Source organism: Hyla sarda, chromosome 2 (assembly GCF_029499605.1).
Source record: "Hyla sarda isolate aHylSar1 chromosome 2, aHylSar1.hap1, whole genome shotgun sequence".
Taxonomy (NCBI): Eukaryota; Metazoa; Chordata; class Amphibia; order Anura; family Hylidae; genus Hyla; species Hyla sarda.
In genome coordinates, this window is record NC_079190.1 from 165,966,462 (window position 1) to 165,983,716 (window position 17,255).

Here is a 17,255-nt window from a genome sequence, read left to right on the forward strand (position 1 = left end):
CCATTTTTGATTCTGAGGTCCTGTTTATACTAGCTCTACCCACTACCTTTGTGGCTGTGGTTACCTTGTTTTTGTGGCTATTGCTAAGCCCAGACTTAGTAATGGACTCTGTCTACAAGTTGGCTTTCATTACTTATCCTGTAAAGTAAATAAAAAAAACACAACATGTTAGAAAGATTTCTATTACAAAAAAACATTCCCCACAAGCTATTGTTAACCATTTTATTGGAATAAAAAAAAAAATGCTTGTCATCGATGTAGTCCATGGAATCCAAAGTAGATCTGAAACAATAAGAAAAGAAAAACACAAAAAGTTACAATTTAAATGTGAAAAAAAAATCTGGAAAAAATAAATAAATGTGTAGCTTCTATTTATAAATACAAACAAACAGAGAGGAATGAGAACACTGCCGGCCTCGTCGTCAACAATCCAACAGAACAATTGTTTCCCTATCACAGCTTCTTCCTAACCTAACTATTTATATATATTTCTCAAATGTATTTTTTAATAATATGTACTCTGTCTTCTATGTATAATGTATTTGTTACTAAGAATTCACATAGATTTAGCAGCTACTTTTAAAGGACAAACATTTCACCGTTTGCTACATTCATATTCATAACAACTCAAGGTGATCTCAGTTTCATCACAAAACATCTGCTGCAACATTGCCCACGTTGCCTATTGCCAGATATTTACAACTCCTAAGAAGCCAGGTGTTCTTGTCTGGTATAATAGAAGTGTATTCCACCTGAAGAATTTTGTCAAAAACAACAGAATTCAATCTTCTCCACAAGTTCTTAAATTCTTAAATGCAAAGAGATTTTTCACAATATACCTATTCAAAAATGCAATAAATGGAAATGGAAACTAAATTCATTGTACTATTTAAAGAAATATGAAAAAAAAACTTTTATATTGACTAGAAATATCCTTATTTTGCAATAAATGACAGGATCATTATTTTTTACAAACAGCTACAGATTATATAAAATAACAATGTAGCTATACTTACAACACCAGGAATAAGAAGTTAGAAGCCTTCTTAACCTCTTAATAGATAGTCCCATCCATCTAATATAAGAGGAAGTAGTTTTCAGTTCAGATAGTCATGTGACTGATCATGAAACATGCAAGATTGAGCTGTATACCTGCTTCATAGTTTTTTTGTCTTCCTCTGGATTAACACAGTAAGATTACAGGTTGAACTTGATTGACTTTTTTGCAACCATAATAAATAAATGACCCGTAGAAGACAATTGGCAACAGTATGCAAAAATAAAAATGTTGATGTTATATACATATATGGAAGAAGGGAGCAGGGTCCCTGTCAAAGGGACCAAAAGGAGACTTCTCCAACGAGAAGTTTTCTGGATTAAGAGGCTGGACTTGCTTAGACCTAACAAACTTAAAGGGGTACTCCGGTGGAATTTTTTTTATTTTTAAATCAAATGGTGCCAGAAAGTTACATAGTTACATAGTTAGTATGGTTGAAAAAAGACATACGTCCATCAAGTCCAACCAGGGAATTTGAAGTGAAGGGTGTAAGGGGATAAGGGGAAGGGATGTAGTTTTATAATTCTGCATAAGCATTAATGTTATTTTGTTCCTGGAATGTATCTAACCCTGTTTTAAAGCTGTTAATTGTTCCTGCTGTGACCAGTTCCTGAGGTAGACCGTTCCATAAATTCACAGTCCTCACGGTAAAGAAGGCGTGTCGCCCCTTTAGACTAAACCTTTTCTCCTACAGACGGAGGTAGTGCCCCCTCGTTCTTTGGGGGGGGGGGGGTTTTAACCTGGAACAGTTTTTCTCCATATTTTTTGTATGGGCCATTTATATACTTATATACGTTTATCATATCCCCCCTAAAACGTCTCTTCTCAAGACTAAACAATTGTAACTCCTTTAATCGCTCCTCATAGCTAAGATGTTCCATGCCCCATATTAGTTTAGTCGCGCGTCTCTGCACCCTTTCCAACTCCGCAGTGTCCCTTTTATGAACAGGTGACCAAAACTGAACTGCATATTCCAGGTGAGGCCGTACCAATGCTTTATAAAGGGGGAGTATTATGTCCCTGTCCCTCGAGTCCATGCCTCTTTTTATATATGACAATATCCTGCCGGCTTTGGAAGCAGCAGCCTGACATTGCATGCTATTCTGTAGTCTGTGATCTACAAGTACACCCAGATCCTTCTCTACCAGTGACTCTGCCAGTTTAATCCCCCCTAAAACATATGACGCATGCAGGTTATTAGTACCCAGATGCATAACTTTACATTTATCCACATTGAACCTCATTTGCCAAGTGGATGCCCAGACACTTAGACTATCCAAGTCATCTTGTAACTTATGCACATCCTCTATAGACTGTACTGTGCTACAAAGCTTGGTGTCATCTGCAAAGATAGAAACAGAGCTGTTAATGCCATCCTCTATATCATTGATAAATAAATTAAACAACAGCGGGCCCAGTACTGAACCTTGGGGTACACCACTAATAACCGGGGACCAATCAGAGTACGAATCATTGACCACCACTCTCTGGGTACGATCCATGAGCCAGTGTTCAATCCAGTTACAAACTAAAGTTTCCAAACCCAAAGACCTTAACTTACCTGTCAGACGTCTATGAGGGACAGTATCAAACGATTTAGCAAAATCCAGAAACACTATATTCACAGCCATTCCTCTGTCAAGGCATCTACTCACCTCTTCATAAAAGCAAATTAGATTGGTTTGACAACTTCTATCCTTAGTAAACCCATGCTGGCTATCACTTATAATACAATTATCCCCTATGTATTCCTGTATGTAATCCCTTATAAGTCCTTCAAACAATTTACCCACAATGCACGTTAAACTTACCGGTCTATAGTTTCCTGGGGAAGACCTAGAGCCCTTTTTGAAGATTGGCACCACATTCGCCTTGCGCCAGTCCCTTGGCACAATACCAGACACCAGAGAATCTCTAAATATCATGAACAGGGGTACAGATATTACTGAACTTACCTCTCTAAGAACTCTTGGGTGTAGTCCATCCGGTCCTGGGGATTTGCTTACATTTATATCACTTAACTTACCTTGTACCATCTCTACATTAAGCCAGTTCAGTACATTACATGATGTGTTACCAGCACTGACCTGGCCAATGTCAGCTCCTTCTTCCATAGTGTATACAGAACTAAAGAACCCATTCAGTAGCTCCGCCTTCTCTTGATCGCCTGTGACAACCTCCCCATTATCATTATTAAGGGGTCCTACATGCTCTGTCCTTGGTTTTTTTGCATTTATATATCTAAAAAAATATTTAGGATTAGTTTTGCTTTCTTTGGCCACCTGTCTCTCATTTTGAATTTTAGCTGTTTTTATTACATTTTTACAGATTTTATTAAGCTCCTTGTACTGTTTAAATGTTATCGCTGACCCATCAGATTTGTATTTTTAGAAGGCTATTTTTTTGTTGTTTATTGCTCTTTTAACATCATGTGTCAGCCATGTAGGATTTAGTTTCAATCGTTTATATTTGTTCCCCTTTGGTATATATTTAGCTGTATAGTTATTTAGAGTTAATTTAAAGATGTCCCATTTACCTTCTGTATCAGTATTTGAGAACACCTCCCCCCAGTCTATGTCCTGTAGTGCAGCCCTCAGCCCAGGGAAATTTGCTTTTTTAAAGTTATATGTTTTTGCCTTCCCCGCCTGTCTTTGTTTTCTACATTTTAAGTCAAAAGTAACTATATTGTGGTCGCTATTACCAAGGTTTTCCCGCACAGTTACATTACCAACCAGCTCTGCGTTGTTGGAAATGATCAGATCCAACAAGGCATCACTTCTTGTTGGGTCCTCCACAAACTGGCCCATAAAATTATCCTGCAATAAATTTAGGAATTGTCGCCCCTTTGTAGTTTTAGCCAACCCCGGACCCCAATCTATATCTGGATAGTTAAAATCTCCCATTATTACCACTGTACCTGCCCGGGCGGCCCTCTCTATTTGTTTATGAAGCCGAACTTCTATCTCTTCAGTGATATTAGGGGGTCTGTAGATTACCCCAAATATTATTTTTTCAGTATTTCCCTCCTTTTGTAATTCTACCCACAATGATTCCACATCCTCAGAATCATCACACACTATGGCATCGTTCACACTGACTTTCATACCACTTCTTACATACAGACAGACTCCACCACCTTTTCTGTTCATTCTATCCTTGCGAAACAATGTAAACCCCTGCAGATTGACAGCCCAGTCATGCGAGGAGTCCAGCCATGTCTCAGTGACCCCAACTATATCAATATGTTCCTCCAGTATCAAGGCCTCAAGCTCCCCCATTTTATTTGCTAGGCTTCTGGCATTTGTGAACATACACTTTACATTTCCATCCTTTATGTTATTGGGGTTAATGGGATTCAAGGGTGTAAGTTTTATTTTCCTATGAAGCCTATTCCTATTAACTATTCTAACCCCTCCCTCCGCTCCACCCCCAGGTACATTTATAATTCCCACCTCTCTATCTACACTATCTTCCCCCTCTTTGCTGTAGGTTCCCTCCCCCCAAGTCCCTAGTTTAAACACTCCTCCACCCTTCTAGCCATCTTCTCCCCAAGCAAAGCTGCACCCTCCCCATTGAGGTGCAGCCCGTCCCTACGGTAGAGCCGGTAACCGACAGCGAAGTCAGCCCAGTTCTCCATGAACCCAAACCCTTCCTTCCTACACCAGCTTCTGAGCCACTTGTTTACCTCCCTGATCTCCCGCTGCCTCTCTGGTGCGGCTCGTGGTACTGGTAGTATTTCAGAAAAGACTACCTTGGAGGTCCTTGCCTTAAGCTTGCGGCCTAAGTCCCTGAAATCATTTTTAAGGACACTCCACCTACCTCTTACTTTGTCATTGGTGCCAATATGTACCATGACTGCTGGGTCCTCTCCAGCCCCGCCCAACAACCTGTCAACCCGATCCGCGATGTGCCGAACTCGTGCGCCAGGCAGACAGCACACTGTTCGGCGATCCCGGTCTTTGTGACAGATTGCCCTGTCTGTCCCCCTAATAATTGAGTCCCCCACCACTAGTACCTGTCTGGCCTGCCCTGTACTCCTCCCTCCCTCCTTACTGGAGCAGACACCCCCCTGGCGGTCAGAGGCGGTATCCTGCTGCAGTTCTGCTAGCTCTGTAATGGCATCTCCCATAATGCTCTTCGGCGATCAGTACATTCTGGGAGTTGTAGTTTTGCAACAGCTGGAGGCACACAGGTTGGAAAATACTGAGTTAGATAACAACTTAACTGAAGGTTTCCTAACCAGTGTGCATCCAGCTGTTGCAAAAGTACAACTCCCCCCATGCACGGTCTGTTGGTGCAGGTTAAGAGTTGTAGTTTTGCAACAGCTAGAGGTTTGCCCCCCGCCCCCATGTAAATGTACAGGGTACATTCATACGGACGGGTTTATAGTGAGTTTCCTGCTTCAAGTTTGAGCTGTGGCTAATTTTCCGCAGCAGCACAAACTCCTAGCGAGAAAATCACCGTAAACCCCCCTGGTGTGAATTTACCCTAAAAAAACTACATTAAACTACACAAACACATAATAAAGGGTAAAACACTACATATACACACCCTTACACTGTCCCCCCTATAAAAATGAAAAATTTATTGTACGGCAGTGTTTCCAAAACGGAGCCTCCAGCTGTTGCAAAACTACAACTCCCAGCATTTCCAGACAGCCACTGACTGTCCAGGCATGCTGGAAGTTTAGCAAAAGCTAGAGGCACCCTGTTTGGCAATCACTGGCATAGAATACCCCTATGTCCACCCCTATGTAATCCCTAATTTAGTCCTCAAATGCTCATGGTGCTCTCTCATTTTGGAGCCCTGTCATATTTCAAGGAAACAGTTTTGGGCCACATATGGGGTATTTCTGTACTCGGGAGAATTGGCGTTACAAATTTTGGGGGGCTTTTTCTCCTTTTACCCCTTATGAAAAGGAAAAGTTGGAGTCTACACCAGCCTGTTAGTGTAAAAAAATTAAAAATTTTACACTAACATGCTGGTGTTGCCCCATACTTTTTATTTTCACAAGAGATAAAAGGAAAAAAAAGACCACCAAAATTTTTCAAGCAATTTCTCCTGAGTACGTAAATACCCCATATGTGGCCGTAAAATGCTCTGCGGGCGCACAACAAGGTTCAGGAGTGAGAGCGCACTATGTACATTTGAGGACTAAATTGGTGATTTGCACAGGGGTGGCTGATTTTACAGCGGTTCTGACATAAACGCAAAAAAATAAATATCCACATGTGGCCCCATTTTGGAAACTACACCCCTCACGGAACGTAACAAGGGGTATAGTGAGCCTTAACACCCCACAGGTGTTTGACGAATTTTCATTAAAGTTGGATGGGAAAACGAAAAAACACTTTGCTGGTGTTACCCTAAAGTTTTCATTTTCACAAGGGAAAATAGGAAAAAAATACATTTGTAACCCCATTTCTACTGAGTAAGAATATACCCCATATGTGGATGTAAAGTGCTCTGCGGGGAACTGCAATGCTGAGAAGAGAGAGAGCGCCATTGGGCTTTTGGCGAGAAAATTTGTCCGGAATTGAAGGCCACGTGTGTTCACAAAGCCCCCATAGTGCCAGACCAATAGACCCCCCCCCAAATGTCACCCGATTTTGGAAACTACACCCCTCATGGAATGTAATAAGGGGTACAGTGAGCATTTACGCCCCACAGGTGTCTGACAGATTTTTGGAACAGTGGTCCGTGAAAATGGAAAACGTAATTTTTCATTTGCACAGCCCACTGTTCCAAAGACCTTTCAAACGGCAGTGGGTGTAAATGCTCATTGCACCCCTTATTAAATTATGTGAGAGGTGTATTTTCCAAAAATAATTATGCAAATATCGACAACATTTTACCACTAACATAAAGTAGAATATGTCACGAAAAAACTGTCTCGGAATCAGAATGAAAGGTAAAAGCATCCCAGAGTTATTAATGCTTAAAGTGACAGTGGTCAGATGTGCAAAAATGGCCGGTTCCTTAAGGTGAAAATGGGCTTGGTCCTTAAGGGGTAAATAACTACATACTAAAAGTACATTTTCCTTTATCCAACAGATCATTTCACTTCTGTCACTTCTCTTTTATAGTGTTTTCTTGCCCCCTCTGGTTGTTCTTCCTAATGAATATGCATAGATGTGTACACTGCTGCTGCTACCACGCACGTCTGTAAGCAGGGGAAATGGAGTCAGTCTCCGATGCAGGATGTCATTGATCACTTTTTATACATTAGGGGACGGCTACCTAAAGCATGATCATATGTTGACTGTACACTACATCATCAATCCCAGAGAAAAAAAAAAAACTAGTGTCCCCTACATTACAAAAGCGCTTAATTTCAATAATATGTGAGTTGCAATGTTAAAGAGAATCTGTCAGGGTAACTACATCAATCATACTTCTCTCTTTGATAACTTGAAATATTTTTTTTACCTGGCTCTAGTATCCAGGAGCCTGTGCCAAGCTGCTGAAATGCCCCAGCATGACCCTATTCCTGGCCTTCTAACCATTTCCCGTGCTGCTTGATTCATGAACAGGGTTCGGCTTACAGCTCCAATCCCATTTTCCAAATCCTGCACATGTACAATGCTCACCAAGAGTAGCACAGAAACTGGGACAATTCCTTCTCTAGATAAAGGTCTCAGGGCATCCCTATATGTGCACCATTGTTCAGAAGCATGGCACATGTTCAGGATTTGGAAGCAGGCTCAACACTGTAGGATGAGACCTGTACATCTATCTACAAGGAGCAAGGATGGGTTGTGGAGCTTCCTGGACACCAAAGCAAGGTAAATAATCATGAATTTATAAAGGTCCACTTTATTTATATCATATCACAATGCCACTATGGTCATCTTTATGACAGACTAGGTCTGTTTTAATAAAAATATAGGAGACTATGGGGGACATTTACTAATCTAGTCTATTCTGGGTATGCTTATAGACCAGCGTATGTGGTAGTCTCCTGTCTATTATGCTCCTAATTTATCAAAGGTCTCACAGCCCTTGATAAATTCTGTGCTCAGACTTCAGGGTCTACAGCTTAAACTGCATTTAGACCTGCTCCAACATGGTCTGACATTTCAGCGTATTTTGGGCAGATGCGACTTGTCGCACAAAAGTCGCACTTGATAAATTCAGCACCAATGCATTTTCCAATGCATTTCAGTCTAAAATAGACTTGCATGCATCATGTTCTAAAAATCCTCTACAGCAAAAGTCGCAGAAAAGTCGCACATATTTAGACTGCGACTTTGTGTGCGACAAATTTAGACATGAAAAAACAGTCTAAATCGTTTGATAAATCTCCCCCTGTATGTTTTAATAGGGTCCTGAAAGGACTAGGGACAGTTTCCAGTAGAGACACAAGATAATCATTGTCTGATATGGAATCCTTTCTAGTTTGATTGACTTCCCACAGGCCAAAAAATGTCACTACAGGCCAGCTCTGGGGCATCCAGTGAATCCTTAGTAGAGCAAGATGTACTACTTCCAGGCTAATCTGTGTTTACTTCTGTTCCTATATGTATTTACTGGTTTACTGAGATAGTATTTAGGATACAATTGAGTAGAAGGATATGTTAATAATAGTGATGAGCGGCATAGGCCATATTCAAATTCGCAATATTTCACGAATATATGGATGAATATTTGTCATATAATCGCGAAATTAGAATATTCATTATATTATTTTTTTTTCTATGCGCATTTGCGAAAATTAATGCGCATATGCAAAAATCGATGCGCATATGAGAATATTCGCAAATATTGAGCCCTCTCTTTAATGGTATAGGGAACTAATGGGCTAGTGCATTAACTTTGTGATTTTTTGCCCATTGAAACCGATAGGCCCATTGTGGTCTATGGGGATCTCACGGTATATAAAACTGTAAGATAAGCAGGAGCAGGGGCGTAGCTAGAATCCCCAGGGCCCCGGTGCAAAAAATTGCACCACAGCAGATCGGCGCGTGCGCACTGCCGACTTAATCGTCCGTACATGGTCATATACCGGCGCCTGCGCACCAAGAGAATAGGTGCGACGGCGCCATTTTGAGAACTGGAAAAGCTTCCCTTACATAGAAAAATACATAAATAACATGTCCCAAACATAATAACACGGCAGTCCATGAGTAAACAGGTAACCAAGGGGCAAGGTTCCATGCCAAAACCCTATGCCGTCAATGCTCAATTCCAGGTAGGAGAAAATGAAAAAGTGGAAAAAACAACAATAAAAAATGTTATTTATTATTTATTATTTTTTATTTTTTATTTTTTATTTGTTATTTATTTTTTATTTATTTTTTATTTTTTACTTCTTTTACTTCTTTAGTTTTTCATATATTTTTTTTACCCATTCACTTTATTCATTTTTTTCATTTTTTCATTTTTTTGTTCATTTTGGCATATATCACATTGGACTTACATAGCACAGGGAAGTTGATGACGACCAGGGTCCACACAGGTACGAGCTGCTGTTTGAGCACAGACACCTGGCCCCGAGCGTCCGAGGGTTTTGGTGGGTTCCGGACGCACCCGAGGAGATTGGGTGTGTCGGGACTGACACCCACCCTTAATATGTACTTATTATATAAGTCATGCGAATAGGGGTGACCCACGGAATAGGGGTTTTGTGACCATAATCCGGTCTATTTTAATTTAATAATGCTTTGCTATGTATTCTGAAAAAGTGAGGTTCGAGAGAACCTGTATCCAACACCCATCTCATATATTCAGTTGGTTTCACTCCTTTTATCCCTTATATTGTTTTCATTTTTTATTGTTGTTTTTTTCACTTTTTCATTTTCTCCTACCTGGAATTGAGCATTGACGGCATAGGGTTTTGGCATGGAACCTTGCCCCTTGGTTACCTGTTTACTCATGGACTGCCGTGTTATTACGTTTGGGACATGTTATTCATGTATTTTTCTATGTAAGGGAAGCTTTTCCAGTTCTCAAAATGGCGCCGTCGCACCTATTCTCTTGACCATGTACGGACGATTAAGTCGGCAGTGCGCACGCGCCGATCTGCTGTGGTGTTTGCAAGACGGAGATCTCAAACCAATGATTAAGTAGAACGTCATGTTAGGGGGCGGGCTGGCACAGACGGCGCTTCCGGAACGCCAAGTGTCCATGCACGCCATTACACACGTCTAAGGTATACTGTAATCACTCCTCTGATTGTTTGATTGTTTTTAATTATAGACAACCTTATTGTTTTTAGATCACTGTCAGCACTTTAGTATCCAGGTTTCCTGGATACCTGTATATGCACCTTGCTCATAATAAGAAAGATATATGAGCCTTACATTGTACATTGATCACTCTACTGTACACGGTTTATGCTTTAATTGCACTTTATTGTATTTTGACTGTACACTTGATTGATAATTGTTTCACTTGATGAGTATATGTATAAAAGAAATCACAAATCTGTTTAGTTCAGCTTGAAAAAGATGCTGGAGAGGATCGAAACGTCGCTGCTGTTTTGCACATTGTTTTGATGGAATACATTTTATCTTTTTTTCACACTATTGGAGTGCTGCCCTGATCTCCCTTCTCTTATATATATATATATATATATATATATATATATTCACCAGGGGAGCGGCCTCCGCCGCGATCCTTTTCCTAGTTGCCGGTGATCGGTGAGTCATACTGCCGCCCAGCCTATCGCCGGCCGAGGAAGGACTTCGCTGCGGATGGTGATTGTCAGTATGCCTCACCAACCACCGGCAACCAGGAAAAGGATCGCGGCGGAGGCCGTTGTGGGTTACTGGCGGCAACAGAGGAATGACAGCAAGTATGTATATTTATTATTTTACTGACAGCAGTCTGAATGAAAATTTTTGCATCCCAGAGTACTCCTTTAATATATTTAGTGTAAGCCAGTGTTTTCTAACCATGGCACCTCCAGCTGTTGCAAAACTACAACTCCCAGCATGCCCAGACAGCCTTTCGGCTGTCCAGGCATGCTGAGAGTTGTAGTTTTACAACAGCTGGAGGCACCATGGTTTGGAAACACTGGCTTTTAAAATCAGAGGATGTCACAATGTGCAACTACTATGAAGTGAGCGCAGGAGTTCCTGCGCTAACTTCATAGCCATGCCATAAATGAACGGTGCTTCATGCCCCTTTTCTAACCCCCGACCTCCTCCATGCTCTTTTTTTCCACCTCCCTGTCCTCCTCCATGCTCCTTTTCCCAACACCCTCCCCTCCTCCATGCTTATTCATGCTCAGGCTTATTCATGCTCCTCCCCCCAACCCCCCCTGTCCTCCACGATGTTCCTTTTCCAACCCCCCCCATCTGTCCTCCATGTTCCTTTCCCCCCTCCCCTCTGTCATACTCCATGCCAGTGTTTCAAAACCAGGGTGCCTCCAGCTGTGGCCAAACTACAACTCCCAGCATGCCCAGACAGCCTTTGGCTGTCCAGGCACGCTGGGGGTTGTAGTTTGGCCACAGCTTAAGGCACCCTGGTTGGGAAACACTGCTCCATGCTCTTCTAGCCAGCAAACCCTCCCCCGCCACTCTCACCTCTGACCCTCTGTCATTGATTTCCAGCCTCCTCCTCCTCATCATCTTGCAGGGAGGATGCAGCATCTCTAGACCGCGGCGGGATTCCGACGTCTGCTGCTCTTAAAGCTGCAGTGTCCCTTCCCCCAGCCAACGTTACTTGGGGCCGGGACCGGACTAAATGAGGTCCCCCTTCAGTGCCACCAGAGAAGGGGGTCTCCCGGGAAGCAGAATTACCAGGGAAGGTCCACCTGGCATAGGGGCCCGGTCGCCATGGCGACCGTTGTGACATCTATAGCTACGCCACTGAGCAGGAGGGTCTCAGCAGTACAGTGGATGGGAGACCGTGCGGTGGTTCGAGTCCCAGGGTGGTACACAGTGTTGTGGTTAAACTTTACTTTCCTGGAAAAGCTGCTGAGTTGCCCATAGCAACCAATCAGATTGCTTCTTTCAGTTTTCACAAGGACTCTGCAAAATGAAAGAAGCGATCTGATTGGTTGCCATGGGCAACTGGACAACCTTTCCTTTGCACAGGTTTCGATAAATCTCCCCCCAATGGGGGAGAGTTATCAAAACCTGTTCAGAGGAGAAGTTTTCAGTTGCCCATAACAACCAATCAGATTGCTTCTTTCATTTTTGAAAAGGCCTCTGAAAAATGAAGGAAGCTATTTGAGTGGTTGCTATGGGCTACTCAGAAACTTTTCCTCTGGACAGGTTTTGATAAATCTCCTCTATGGCGAGAGTCATAAAAACCAGTGTAGAGGAAGGGTGGTGCAGTTGCCCATAGCAACCAATCAGATTGCTTCTTTCATATTTAACAAGGCCTTTGACAAATGAAAGAAGCAATCTGATTGGCTGCTATGGGCAACTGGGCAACCTTTACTCTGCACAGGTATTGATAAATATCCCATTATGTTCCTTAACCTCCCATTCATTCATTCATACCCAGCCTTACACATTACATCCAGTTTCAGTTAACCCCAATACCCATATTAGGTACCCCATTAACCTAGTTCCCATGGTTCAATTGCCAATTGACCTAGTTCCCACGGTTCTTAATTACCAATTGACCTACATTTGTCAATCATGAGTAAAAAAAAAGTTAAACCACAACACTGTAACACTCTGTCCCACCCCATGGTCTCCCATCCACTGTACTTCTGAGGCCCTTCTGCTTATCTTACAGTTATACATAACGTGAGATCCCCATAGACCATAATGGGCCTATTGGTTTCAACGGGCAAAAAAATCACAGAGTTAATGCACTAGTGCAGTGGTCTCCAACCTGCAGACCTCCAGATGTTTCAAAACTACAACTCCCAGCATGCACGGGCAGCCAACTAGCCCATTAGTTCCATATACAAATATGTCCATATGCGAAGAGCAGAGAGGGATGATCAGTGATCACTGTGATGTGTACTGTAAACAAAAAAAAAGGAAATATTCGTAATTGCGAATATATAGTGCTATATTCGCAATATTCGCGAATTCACGAATATGCGATATTCGCGATTAAAATTCAAATTGTGAATATTCGTGAGCAACACTAGTTAATAACTGAAGGTACAAAATGAAGTGCAGGCACCTAACTCTGATCAGATACTAATAAAAAATCTGAGAAAGCGTCCATTGATGCAAAACAACCACAGACTGTGTGGGATATCCTGTACTCTCCTGACCTTATCCATGTCTCTGTAAATGGAGTTAATAATAGACATGTGTAATATATTTCATAACATATTGATTTGGATATGAAAATGTACTTATTCTGACATTTGGATCCATCTGAAGCCAACAAAATGTATTCATATATTTGTATAAATCCGATGATCTGAATTGATGATATGAATAAAAAAAACAAAATGACGAAAATCTATATGAGGCAGAAGACAAAAATGACAAAAATTGTCTGATAAAAAGTCTTAAGCAGATCTTATGACTGAGAGAGAAGTTAGGGGATGTGATAGACTAACCAGGGACCTCTCAGTGTCCCCCTCCGCCAAGAGCGACTTCATCTTCCAGACAACAAGCCCCAGCATACCACAGGCAATATCTCTAGGCAGAACTAGAGAATATCTCATCCCTTTATCCAAAGAACCAGGCAACACCAGTCTTCAGGCATAAAAATCAATCTCTCTTTATTGAGGAACCAGTGTCTCCTTTTATAGGAAGGACATCACAGGGAGAAAGGGCAGTAGAGACAATACAGGTGACAGTGTACCTCGACCATGTGCAGAACCTGTGCCAGGTGCAGAATGTGTACCGTGTGCAGAATGTGTGCCATGTGCAGAATGTGTACAGTGTGCACGATGTCATTGGCACAGTCAAATAGGGTGTTACACACTGTGCCCCGGCAGCAAACACCGACCGGGAGTGCAGTGTCCCCATGTCCCCAACCGCCGGCAGGGCCAGGATTCGCATCGCGGGACACACCCGCATGAGAACTCCGGCCCATCACTCACCCAGTCCCGCTCCTGCAGCTTATTCTCTCTCTCAGCTCCGGTGCGCGCATCCCCGTCCCTTAGGGCGCACCTGACAGCACATTATAAGTTGTTGCACCTCCCACACCCCCCTGCCGGATCTTCAGTGCCTATTGCCTGAGAGAAAGCGTTCCATATTGCCCGTTTTGCCCAACCCGTGTATCCAGACCTTCCTGCTATGTTTTTTTACTACGAACCTTTGCCGCCTGCCTTGAACTTATGCTATGTTGACTACACTACAGCCTCACCCTAAGGTACCTCGTCTTGCCCAGTTACCTGTGTGGTCGAGCCATGTCAGGGATAGCGACCTGAGTGTCGCCTGCCGCAGCAAGCCCATCCTGCCTTGAGGCGGGCTCTGGTGAAAACCAGAGGCACCTTAGACTCCGCTCCCCGATACGGTCCGAGTCATCTGCCACACAAGTGGAGGATCCACTTCCCACTTCGTGACCACATACATCCAGGTGCGTGACAGCAAGATCCGGCCATGGATCCAACTGGGGTACCTCTGCCTGACAACATGGATCTTGCTTCTATCATGGCACTCCAGTCCCAGCAGTTGACCCAGCAGGCACAGCAGCTTAACCAGCTATCCGCCATGATGCATCAATTTCTATCTGCCCAGCAGCACCTGCCACAGCCACAGCCTCCTCCAGCTCCACTACAGCCTACTGCAGCTGCAGTCTCCCCCGGAACCAAACTCAGTTTGTCGCTTCCAGAGAAGTTTGAGGGGGATCCCAAGTCCTGTCGTGGTTTCGTGACGCAGTGCTCCATGCACATTGAACTTATGATGGACCAGTTCTCCACAGAACGAGCAAAGGTAGCCTTCGTCATCAGTCTCCTGTCTGGTAGGGCCTGGGCAACTTTGCTGTGGGATCGCAGTGATGCTATCACTACCAATCTCCAGGCATTCCTGATGAAATTTCGCACAGTATTTGAAGAACCTGCCTGAGCTTCCTCTGCTGAGATGGCTTTGCTGAGTCTTTCCCAGGGCAACTGTGGGAGAGTATGCCATCTGGTTCCGGTCCCTTACGTCGGAGTTGTCTTGGAATAATGAAGCTCTCTGCACTACTATCAAGTCAAATTAAGGATGTCCTCGCTGCCCGGGAATTGCCATCTAACCTGAATGAACTTATACAATTGGCATCCCGGATTGATATTCATTTCTCTAAGCGACGAGAGGAACTGCGACAAGAAATTGAATCTGCACGACCTCTGCGCTTTCCTCGTCTGGCACCAGTCTTCCAGCAACCACCGCAACCTTCTGTGTTGCCTCCCGCATTGGAGGCTATGCAAGTGGATCGGTCTCGCCTGACCCCGCAGGAAAGAACTCGCTGACGATCCAAAAATCTGTGCAGACCACTTCCTTAAGGACTGTCCTCTGCGTCCTCAGCCACAGGGAAATGCTCGCACCTAGGGTTTGTTGGAGAGGCCTCCTTAGGTGTGAATTCTACCAGCTTCTTCTTCCTTCTAAAGAGATCATCTCCATTCTGGCTTTCCTTGACTCTGGCTCAGCGGGAAACTTTATTGATGCCTCCCTAGTATATTGGTATCATCTGCCGGTGTCCCGCCTCTTGAACCCACTGTATATCTCTACGGTCAATGGAGAAAGACTGGACTGTACCGTGCTATATCGCACAGAACCATTATCTGTGCAAGTTGGAGTTTTCATAGGGAGAACTTGTCTTTCTACATTCTCCCACACTGCACTTCTCCTCTATTGCTTGCCCTGCCATGGTTGCAACTCCATGCTCCGCAGCTTGATTGGAAAACTGGCAAAGTTCTTCGCTGGGGCCCGTACTGCAACAATCATTGTATACATATACGTGGGACCAAGTTGAAACCTCCGCCTAGTCTTCCGCCAGATTTACCTTCGTTCCTCCAGGACTTTGCTGATGTCTTCAGTGAAAAGCAAGCTGAAGTCTTGCCTCCACATCGTCCATACGATTGTCCCATTGATTCACTGCTTGGGACCACACCTCCCAGGGGCCGAATCTACCCCTTGTCAGTTCCTGAAACCCAGGCCATGTCAACTTCAATCCAGGAGAATCTTCAGAAGGGATTCATCAGGAAATCTTCTTCTCCTGCCAGAGCTGGCTTCTTCTTTCTGGAAAAAAAGGATGGATCGTTGCGCCCTTGCATCGACTACCGAGGACTGAATAAAATTACTGTAAAAATCATGATCCCCTTCCTTTAATCTCGGAATTGTTGATCGGCTGAGAGGTGCCAGGATTTTCTCCAAACTGGATTTCCGTGGTGCCTATAATTTGATCTGTATAAGAGATCAAAGAGAAGAAGACGAGTGGAAGACTGCGTTTAAAGGGGTATTCCAGGCAAAACTTTTTTTTATATATATCAACTGGCTCCGGAAAGTTAAACAGATTTGTAAATTACTTCTATTAAAAAATCTTAATCCTTCCAATAGTTATTAGCTTCTGAAGTTGAGTTGCTGTTTTCTGTCTAACTGCTTTCTGATGACTCACGCCCCGGGAGCTGTCCAGCTCCTATGGGGATATTCACCCATCATGCAAGGGATATTCTCCCATCATGCACAGCTCCCGTGACGTGACATCATCATTGAGCAGTTAGACAGAAAACTTCAGAAGCTAATAACTATTGGAAGGATTAGGATTTTTTAATAGAAGTAATTTACAAATCTGTTTAACTTTCCGGAGCCAGTTGATATATAAAAAAAAAGTTTTTGCCTGGAATACCCCTTTAACCCCTTAAGGACTCAGGATTTTTCAGTTTTTGCACTTTCGTTTTTTCCTCCTTACCTTTTAAAAATCATAACCCTTTCAATTTTCCACCTAAAAATCCATATTATGGCTTATTTTTTGCGTCGCCAATTCTACTTTGCAGTGACATTAGTAATTTTACCCAAAAATGCACGGCGAAACAGAAAAAAAAAATCATTGTGCGACAAAATCGAAGAAAAAACGCCATTTTGTAACTTTTGGGGGCTTCCGTTTCTACGCAGTGAATATTTCGGTAAAAATTACACCTTATCATTATTCTGTAGGTCCATACAGTTAAAATGATACCCTACTTATATAGGTTTGATTTTGTCGCACTTCTGGAAAAAATCATAACTACATGCAGGAAACTTCGTCAATACGCTGCTGCGCACATCATCCAATAGGAATGGCGTACGCAGCTGCGTAATGATGTCACTACGCAGGACCAGTAAGGCCTTGCGAAAGAAAGCAGAGG

At 43.0% G+C, this 17,255-nt stretch overlaps 1 long non-coding RNA gene across 1 annotated transcript; it reads right to left on the bottom strand.

The window, feature by feature from the left end:
• Positions 1 to 208: 208 nt before the first annotated feature.
• On the bottom strand, positions 209 to 11,957 carry LOC130357755 (uncharacterized). The gene is made up of 3 exons (XR_008889246.1): positions 11,587 to 11,957; positions 1,017 to 1,075; positions 209 to 282 (listed from the first exon to the last, which is right to left on the bottom strand). It is a non-coding gene; the product is annotated as an uncharacterized LOC130357755 (long non-coding RNA).
• Positions 11,958 to 17,255: the final 5,298 nt, after the last annotated feature.